The sequence below is a fragment of the Panthera leo genome (genome assembly GCF_018350215.1).
Source record: "Panthera leo isolate Ple1 chromosome F3 unlocalized genomic scaffold, P.leo_Ple1_pat1.1 chrF3_random_Un_scaffold_30, whole genome shotgun sequence".
In the NCBI taxonomy this organism is placed as follows: domain Eukaryota; kingdom Metazoa; phylum Chordata; class Mammalia; order Carnivora; family Felidae; genus Panthera; species Panthera leo.
The window spans coordinates 439,942-450,573 of NW_024962231.1; the positions used below are offsets into that span (position 1 = coordinate 439,942).

Genomic DNA, 10,632 nt, shown 5'->3' on the forward strand with positions numbered 1-10,632 from the left:
AGTTCTATCAACAATTGCCACATTATGGAAAGAGCCTAAATGTCCATCAACTCATGAATGGCTAAAGAAGAGGTGGTGGTCTATATACAATGGAATAATACGACTTGGTGATGAAAAAGAATGGAATCTTGCCATTTGCAACACTGTGGAAGCAACTGGAAGGTATGATGCTAAGTGAAATAAGTCAGTCAAGAGAAAGATATCATATGTTTTCACACATATGTGGAATTTGAAAACTTCACACAAGATCATAGGGGAAGGGAAAGAATAAATAGTTACAAATACCTAGAGGGAGGCAAACCATATGACGCTCTTAAAAGACAGAGAACAAGCTGAGGGTTGATGGGGATGGGGAGTTAAAGGGGTGGAAAAAAGGGATGGTGGGCATTGAGGAGGGCACATGCTGGAATGAGCCCTGGGATTATCCGGAAGTGATGAATCACGGGAATCTACTCCCGAAACCAAAACTACACTGTACACACTATATATTCGCTAACTGGACACTAAATTTTCAAATAATAAAAATAAAGAATAAATAAAGAATAATAATGAAATCAGGGGAGGGGCGCCTGGGTGGCTCAGTCAGTTGAGTCTCTGAATTTGGCTCACGTCATGAGCTCTTGGTTCATGAGTTCGAGCCCCGCATCAGGCTCTCTGCTGTCAGCACAGAGCCTGCTTTGGATCCTCTGTCCCCCTCTCCCTACCCCTCCCCTTCTCCCTCACTTTCTCTCTCTCAAAAATAAACAAACACTAAAAATATTCTTAAGGAGTAAAAATAATACAATAACAAAAGCAGGGTGGAAAAACATGAGATTCAAGATTTCAACTCTATATTTCAACAGTAGTTTTAAGGATGTAAAATATGCTTTTACTAATATAGACAAATAGTCATTTCTGTAATGAATGGCATTAAGAGTAATAAAATATTTTAACTGTGAAACACTAATTCAGGATTTTATATGAATACTGCTTTTAACAATTAATCTTGGGACCCCTTGGTGTCTCAGTCAGTTGGGCGTCCAACTCTTAGTTTCAGCTCGAGTCATGATCCCAAGGCCGTGGGATCAACCCCTGCGTCAGGTCCACACGAAGCATGGAGTCGGCTTGCGATTCATATGCTCCCTCACTCTCTCTCAAGAATCAACATTAAAAAAATAGTAAAACAAATGAAAAAGTTAATCTTAAGGCACAAGATTTAAAGTATAGAAGAGAAATACAGGATTACAGAATTTTGAGCCATTTTCCAGAACTACCATGAAGTCTAATAAAAATATAAAAACCGATTTAAAATTTCATATAGTTTTATTATTCCACTGGGAACAGCATATGAAGAGCTCTAATTTCCTATCTACACCATATTGGAAGGTAGTTAAGGACCCGAGAAGGAATCTAGCATTAAGCAACTAATATGTTTATGATCAACCAATTTGAAGATTTTAAAGTCTTCAAATACATGTGTGATTATCAACCAGGACTGAACATTCCCAGGAGGAAATAAGAAAGGGACTAAAAAAAAATCAACTCAGCAGTCTTTCTCAGTTTTACACATGAAAGAATTTACATGCTAAATTGAAAAACTATGAATACTAAAGTTTCCCCTGAATAATATAAAATATATCTTGGGGTGCCACGGGGACTCAGTCGGCTAAGCATCCGACTTCGGCTCAGGTCACGATCTCATGGTTCCTGAGCTCGATCCCCGCGTGTCAGGCTCTGTGCTGACAGCTCAGAGCCTGAAGCCTGCGTCAGATTCTGTGTCTCCCTCTCTCTCTGCCCTTCCCCCGCTCATGCTCCATCTCTCTCAAAAATAAATAAATATTGTTTTAAAAATGTATCTATTGTCGGAAATATTCAAAAAAGTAAAAATCATCTCCTACAAAGAATTTTGCATACTCTCTTGGAAACATTTCCTGCCTTATGATTCTGTCATGACAAAGAGTTCATATTAGACAAAAATTTATACATGTTGAGTTCATTCATTTGGTATGTGTGCATGTGTCTATTCTATGCAGATACTATTAAAACAAGAGTGGCACCTGGGTGGCTCAGCTGGTTAAGCGTCCAACTTGATTTTGGCTCAGGTTATTCAAGCTCTGTTTCAGGTTTGACACTAGCAGCACAGAGCCTGCTTAGGATTCTCTCTCTCTCTCTCTCTCTCTGCCTCTGTCTCAATCTCTGTCTCTCTCTCTCTCAAAATATATAAACAGTTGAAAACTTAAAATTAAAAGAAGATAATTCAGAATGCAGAAATACTATTTTATATATATTTTTTTCTTTCAGAGTGTGGCAGCTTAAGTGGCACCTGGGTGTCTCAGGCAGTTAAGCATCTTGATTTGGGCTCAGGTCATCATCTCACAAACCGGTTTGTGAGTCTGAGCTATGGGTCCAGCTCTGTGCTGACAATGAAGAGCCTGTTTGGGATTATCTTTGTCTCTCCCCTCTCTCCCTGTCCCTACCCTGCTTGCTCTCTCTCTCAAAATAAATAAAGTAGCTAAAAAACAAAAAAAAACCAAATTCAGTGTTGCAGCTTCAAATTTAGTTTTTCATTTCACGGATAAAGAACCTTATTTACATCACCAGAAATTTTATTTAATGAAAAGAATAAATGTTTATTTCCTCTCTTTCTACTCAAAAAGACCTAAAATATACCAAGATTATACCACACAGTAAGTTACCTTAGAAACCCCAAAAAGACAATAGCCAAAAAGTGAAAATTCGCAATCAACCTGGTATGGACTAAAACAGATTTCACTTTGCATTCCTTAGAAACACAGGTTTTGCTAAACTAAATCTAGGATATCACCTTTATTAAACTGAAATGTAAGGGCAAAAATTTCTTCCAGTTCTTAACAGAAATCAGCTGTAAGTCATTCAGAAGAGTCTAAGCATATTTTTCTGTTACCTGGCTTTTTTTTTCTTAATTTGCACTTAAAATATTCCCTCCCACATTTTATAATTTAAAGAGCATCTGCTCTGCCTTAATCCCACTATTGCTGCTGTGATTTTATGATACTTTCTCTCAACTCTTCATACTTTAAGTTCAACTCGCCCTTCTAAAATGAATTCTTCCCCTTCACCCCCCTCCTCATCTTCATATGCATCGAGCTATTCTTTCCAGCTGCCTTCTCCTTCTTTGCTTCCATAAAGGCATATCCGAGAATTGTCTACTCCCACCCAACTTTCTAAATGTCAATCCTGTACCTTCCTCTCTGTTGTCATTACACTGATTTCTATTATGATCTTGAGGACTTCCGTTTCTTCCTAAGATCCTTTTCATCATTATAAAGAGCAAGAGGATGGTATGGGGTGGGGACAGTATAAAACAAAACAACTTACCTTTGCAAGACCAAGGACAGCTAACGTCTTGAGAGAAGGTTTCAGAAGAGATTTAGATGATGGTAAAACAGGAAGATGATCACCATAAACTCGGGCTGGTGTTTTGGAGAGTTTCAGCCACATCTTAATTTTGAGAATCAGGATTGTTGTCCTCAGATAAGGTTCCACCTTCTGGTTTCACAGTGCCACGTTTTGGTTTCACTTAGTAGAAAACAAAGTAAAGAGGACATGAAAATATCTGTAACTTCAAATGAGTGAATAACACAAGAATGGACAAGAATTAGTGAATAATACAAGTCTTCCAATAGCTTACCGTTTTTCATGAATTGCCAAGAAGAATGCAGGAGTTTTGCTATGCATGGTTTCGGGACATTCTAGAATAGAATTAATAGCTTTAAGGATTATAAGAATCCAATTCAATAAAATCATTGTAATATTCACCATTACCAAATGAGCATCATTACACAAGGAACACAGGCTTTGGAATCATTCAAATGTAGATTCATATCTCAGTTATGCCATTTACTATTTATTACCAGTCTCCATTTTTTCATGTGGTGAGAATTACAAGAGATCTCATAGGTAGTCTCAAAATGTTACTCGCCATACCTGTAACTGATTAATATCAGGTAAATGCTTTACCAAAGTAATCTCAGATAAACATTGAACCCTAGGTAATTGAAAGCATGTTGAAAAAACTAACACTAAGAAATTTAAATATGTTATCTTGTGAGGTGTTTGCATGATTTAGACTGGCATGAAGTATCTCTTGTAAGAGTAAATATACAAACTTACTCTTCAGTGGTATCTTATGTCGGTAAGTTGGAATTGCAAACAGTTTAAGTTGCTTCTGTTTCTCAAAACACTAAAAAAATATGACTGTTCAAATGTAGCTCCTTCTGGGATGCCTGGGTGGCTCAGTCAGTTAGGTGATCCACTTTTGATTTCAGCTGAGGTCATGAACTCACTGTTAGTGGGGTTCAAGCCACACAGCAGACTCTGTGCTGACAGTGCAGTACCTGCTTGAGATTCCCTCCTTCCCTCTCTGTCTGCCCCTCCCTACTAGCACTTGCTCATTCTCTCTCTCTCTCCCTCCCTTTCCAGGAGAAATACAAACATTACAAAAACATTTAGCTCAGCTCCTTCCAAGAAAGAGGAAAAAAGAATAATAAACCTTGTGGGGAATAAGTCATGGATGAAACCACACACAGACAGTAGAATTCCATAACCAATATGTTGACAACAGAGTTGACAGAAAGGGATGTACTAAAAGGACACTAAAGAAATGTTTTCTGCAAGGAAACATTATTGTAGGAGTAAACCATGAAAAAAAAAAAGCATGGTGGGGGGAACACATAGGTGGCTCAGTCAGTTCAGTGTCCAGCTTCAGCTCATGAGTCATGACCTCATGGTTTGTGGGTTTGAGACCCATATTGAGCTCTGTGTTGACAGCTGGGAGCCTGGAGCCTGCTTTGGATTCTGTGTCTCCCTCTGTCTCTGCCCCTAACCTGCTTGCACTCTGTCTCTCTCTCTCCCTCCAAAATAAATAAACTTTAAAAACATCAAAAATACCTTAAAAAGCATGGGGGGAGAAGAGGAAAAAGGAAAAAAAACAGAACATGAGCAATCAATCAAGCATGAGCTTAAGACAAGGAAGAAAAGGAGAAATGTGAGCAAAATAAGGTAAGTGGAAACAACATACACTTTTTAACGGGTACATAAGTAGGATTAGGAATATACTATGAGCAATAGTCTTTTTTAAACCTTTTAAAGATTATATATATATATATATATATATATATATATATATATAAACACTATACGTAAAACAGAGGCTTCGATTCACAGTATGTCTCTAATAATACTGACTTTTATCACTCTAGAGTTATCTGCTTACAAATACTGTAATAAAGAATTTAAGTTTTTTCACTATAAAAAAATGTTTAATTACTGGCATCTATCCCTTCCGAAAAGCTATAAATTATTACTAGACTAACAAAAGAACAGAAAAAGAGAGGTTCTTAACACATCAACTTTCACTATGGAAAAAGAATTGGGAATGAGAATTCTAGGAAGAAATGTGAACCTTCAAAGGATGTATGTAATGGGACACAGTTGGGGTTACACAAACAAAGGCTGAGGACTTTTTCTCTGCAATTCGAAGCTCACAATGGGAGGATACCAAAAATATACTGTAACCTTCTTTCATATGTAACTCTTGATTTCCTCAATAGAATTCACTTGCGTTTATACGTATTAAACACTAAAACGGAATATAAACTGAAGCCTGACTTTTTAAATTCACATATTTAACTGTGATATATCATGCGTATTTCATTGCTTTTCAAACTCCATTCTACGGAATTCCATTTCCCTACTCATTTGTTCACATTCAAAAACTATGACATTGCTTCTTCCAAGCAAGACTTTATTCTAGGAGCTCCAGAAGTCAAACAAGTAGGTTTCCTCACCTCCAGTAGCTTATAATGATTTAGGGGTTTTGAAATGAATATTTAAATAAATATCAGATGTCTGAAACTTTAAATTTTAGAATCTGACACAAGGACTAGGAGGAGATATTTTTAAAAGCTAGAATATGAAAGACTTCTGAAATTAGAAATTTGACAACTTGGCTATGAAGAGCCTCTGCTCATAGAGCTACTCTTTTCAGCAAAATACGTATCCTGCAGGGAGATGCACAATTTTAACTTACTCTTCGTGGAGTTATTTCAAAACTACAGGGAAACACCTTTGTGAGGTAAATGTTGAGAAATAATGTAAACACCTAACTTTCTACATTTTCTAATATTATTTTAGTCTAAATGTAGAACAAAGGATAGAGCCAAAGGAAAATCCTGTATCTTACCAAAATAAAACTTGCCCGCGGCGGGGGCAACCTACAATAGATACTTGGATCCAATAAGATTTCATTTAGGCATGAGTATTATCAGTCATGTTACTATCACAGTAAGAATCCTTATCCTTAACCAAATGTCATATTTCCTCCATTATGGGAAAGCTTTTCCCAATATAACTTGACGGTCATTATATATTTTCCAGCCCATTCTTTTATCAGCCTCCATCTCTAGGATTTACCAAAGTAAAACAAAATAAAACAAAACATTCAACGCGTCATGTATGTGTAAAGAGGTTTATTCTTGCTAACTTTCCATGACACACATAAAATGATGATACACAGTCTCCTCTTAAATTTTCAGAGTAAATAAGGGAGAAAACTAAATTCAGAGCAGGAAAGTGAGTTTCACAGGAGGGTACTTTACCTTGGTACCAAAATCTAAGTCTTGGCTAGCTGATGTAGACCATGAATCATCAGGACCAGGTTTGTGGGAAAGCCTTTAGAGCAAAAATATACAACAAACACATGTTCATTTATATAAAAACAAAATTTAAAACATTAAGTGAAAGTTCAGCTATCTGTTTATTAAACAAAGTTTCTTGGTATAATTAAAAGTTGGCCTCTGGTTTTTTCATTAAGTTTTATTTTAATTCCAGTAATAGTAACATCCATGGTTATTTTAGTTTATTAATATAGTGATTCACCAACTCCATACTCACCCTGTGCTCATCATGACAAGGCAACTCCTCGATCCCCATCACCTCTTTCACCACTCCCACCACTCACCTCCTCTCTGGGAACCATCTGTTTATTCTCTGCAGTTAATTGCCTATTTCTTGGTTTGTATCTCCCTTTTTTTTCTCCCTATGCTCAATTGTTGTTTCTTAAGTGCTAAATGAGTAAAATCATATGGTATTTCTCTTTCCCTGAATTTGCTTACCATACTACTCTCGGGCTCCATCCAGGTGATTGCAAATGGTAAGATTTCATTGTTTCATGGTTGAGTAATATTCCAGTGTGTGTGTGTGTGTGTGTGTGTGTGTGTGTGTGTGTGTATGGATTACGCATACAAACACACATACATACATGCAGGACATCTTCGTTCACTCATTTGTCAATGGACACTTGCGCTGGCTATTGGAAATAATGCTGCAGTAAACACAGGGATGCGTGTGTCCCATGGAATTCTTGTTTTTGTATTCTCTTGGGTAGTATCCAGTAGTGCAATTACTGGATCATAGGAGAGTTCTGTTTTTAATTTTTTGAGAAACCTGCATACTGTTTTCCACAGGGGCCGCACGCATTTGCATTTCCACCAACAGTGCAAGAGGTTTCCTTTGTCTCCACATCCTCGCAAACACTTGCTTCTTGTGTCTTGGAATGTAGCCATTCTGAAAGGTGTGACGTGGTATCTCGTTGTAGTTTTGGGGAGCATCTTTTCATGTGTCTGTTGACCATCTGTATGTTGTCTTTGGAAAAATGTCTGGTTATGTCTTCTGCTCATTTTGAACTGGGCTTTTTTGGTGGGAGGGGATGTTGACTTGTATCAATTTTTTATATATTCTGGATGCTAACACTTTACTGGATTTGCAAAACATTTTCAAATATGTTCTCCTATCCCAGAGCTTGCCTTTTACTTTTGACGGTTTCCTTCACTGTGCAAAACATTTGTGGGTTCATGTAGTCCCCATAGTTTATTCTTGCTTTATTTCCCTTGGCTCAGGAGACATAACTAGTAAAATTTTGCTACAGCCAAAGCCACAGAAATGATGGTCTGTGCTCTCTTCAAGGATTTTTTATGGTTTCAGGTCTCACACTTAGGTATTTAATTCATTTTGACTTTATTTCTGTTATGGTAAAGAAATTGGTCCAGGTTCATTCTTTGGCATGTGGCTTGTCCGTTTTTCCCAACATCATTTGGTGAAGAGACTGCCTTTTCCTCACTGGATACTCTTTCCTGTTTGTGGAAGATGAACTGACCATACAGTGGTGGATTTAATTCTGGCTTTTTGGTTCTATTCCATTGAGCTATGTGGCTATTTTTTACGCCAGTACCCACCATACTGTTTGGATTACTACAGCTTTGAAATAAACTTGAAAGCTGAGATTGTGATACCTCCAGGTCCTCATTTTCAATATTCCTTTGGCCATTCAAAGTCTATTGTGGTTCTATACAACCTTTAGGATTGTTTGTCTACCTCTGTGGCAAATGCTGTTGGTATGTTGACAGGGCTTGCATTACACCTGTATATTGCTTTGGGTAGTGTAGACACTTAAAAATATGTATTTTTCCCATCTATGAGCATTGTATGTCTTTCTCTTTCTGTCACTTTCAATTTCTTTCATAAGTGTTTTTACGGTTTTCAGAGTATAGGTCTTTCAACATTTGGACCCTGTTAAAGAAATTGTGCTTTATATACACAATGGAGTACTATGTGGAAATGAGAAAGAATGACATATGGCCCTTTGTAGCAACATGGATGGAACTGGAGAGTGTTATGCTAAGTGAAATAACCATACAGAGAAAGACAGATAACATACGGTTTCACTATTATGTGGATCCTGAGAAACTTAACAGAAACCCATGGGGGAAGGGAAGGAAAAAAAAAGAGGTTAGAGTGGAAGATAGCCAACTCATAAGAGACTCTTAAAAACTGAGAACAAACTGAGCATCGATGGGGGTGGGAGGGAAGGGAGGGTGGGTGATGAGTATTGAGGTGGGTACCTTTTGGGATGAGCACTGCGTGTTGGATGGAAACCAATATGACAACAAACTTCATATATTGAAAAAAAAAAAAAACAAAACTTTAAGTTCTCTATTTTCCCTCCACCTCTCCTAACCTGTGATATCTCCAGGAAAGACCCAGTCTCAGTTTCCATAACCAAGTGTGACAGGCAGGGAATTCTCTGAAATGGTTGAAAATTATATCTATAAACGTTACCAGAATGACTTCTCACCTCACATCTGTCAGAATGGCTCAGTTTCAACACACAGGAAACAACAAGGGTTGCTCAGGGTGTGGAAAAAAAAAAAAACCCGTGTGCACTGGTCATGGGATGTAAATTGGTATCGCCACAATGAAAGCCAGTAAGGAAGGGCCTCAACAAATTAAAAGTACAAATACCATAGGATCCAGTAATTCCACTACTGGGTATTTATTTACCCAAGGGAAATGGAAATACTAATTTGAAAAGATATATGCACCCCTATCTTTATTATAGCATTATTTACAATAGGCAAGATATGGAAGCAACCCAAGTGTCCACCAACACATGAAAAGACCACACACACACACACACACATACACACACACACACACATACACACACACACAATGGAATATTATGCCGCTATAAAACAGAATGAGATCGTGCCATCTGAAATATCATGGATATACATAGACGGTAGGAGGCTAAGTGAAATAAGTCAGACAGAGAAAGACAAATCCTATATGGTTTCATTTCTGTGTAGAATCTAAAAAGGGGAACAAATTAACAAACAGAGAAAAAGCAGAAACAGACCCATAAATGCAGAGATTTGACTCTTGCCAGAAGGGAGGGGAGGTGGGGGGATGGACAAAATGGATGAAGGGGAGAGGGAAGTTCATGGTTCGAGTTATAGAATGAATAAATCACAAGGCTCAAAGGTACAGCATAGGGAATCTAGTCAGTGGTATCGTAATAGCATCATACATTAACAGATGGGAGCTACGCTTATGGCGAGCATGATGGAACATCCAGAGTTGTTGCATCACATATTACATTGTGTGTCACGTAGACCTCCGTTTAAGTAAATATATCCAAGTTAAGGTTTCTATGTTATGAGTGGTAGTACTAACTAGAGATTAAAAGATGAAAAGTTCCCAAGGCCAACTTTGTTCCTACACTGGTCTTGCCTTATTTAGGTCCATAATAACTAGCAAGACCTTCCAAGCCTTCAGGGGCATTCAGCTACCCAAGGAGAGAGACTGCGATCAAAATGGTCCTGGTAGTTGTGCCTCTATTTCTTTATACACTGCCTGAATATTTTCTTCCCTATGAGCTCCCACTCCTACATCACTCTTCAGCACGGTTCTGTGGCATTCCCCAACCTTTCAATCTTTAGCCTATGAAGGCACAGACTCCTACAACAAGGATGGGCTTAAATGACCGAGGGTAGGAGCCATGTCCTGCTCCTGGAGAATAAGATAATTGGGAGTCTCAGTCATCCACACAGTCACCTCAACATAGGCATGTTATCACCTATCCAGATGAAGCTCCCTTACTGGTTTGACAAGTCAATCCTAGCCCTCCCCAGCCCTACAGTTACATGGGAAGGGCATCACAGATTTAGGAAAAGAGGTGGAGTGAGGAGACAGCTTGCCTTGGGCCATATATCTCTGTAGTTCAGAATCTCCACCCCCCACCCCCAATTCCTTCAGAGGATCTAAGCCATCCTC

The 10,632-nt window shown here is 38.1% G+C and overlaps 1 long non-coding RNA gene across 1 annotated transcript; it reads right to left on the bottom strand.

Annotated features, from left to right (window-relative positions):
- Positions 1-879: 879 nt before the first annotated feature.
- Positions 880-9,102, bottom strand: LOC122212809. The gene is made up of 5 exons (XR_006199332.1): positions 9,035-9,102; positions 6,618-6,690; positions 3,650-3,710; positions 3,337-3,537; positions 880-1,132 (listed from the first exon to the last, which is right to left on the bottom strand). It is a non-coding gene; the product is annotated as an uncharacterized LOC122212809 (long non-coding RNA).
- Positions 9,103-10,632: the final 1,530 nt, after the last annotated feature.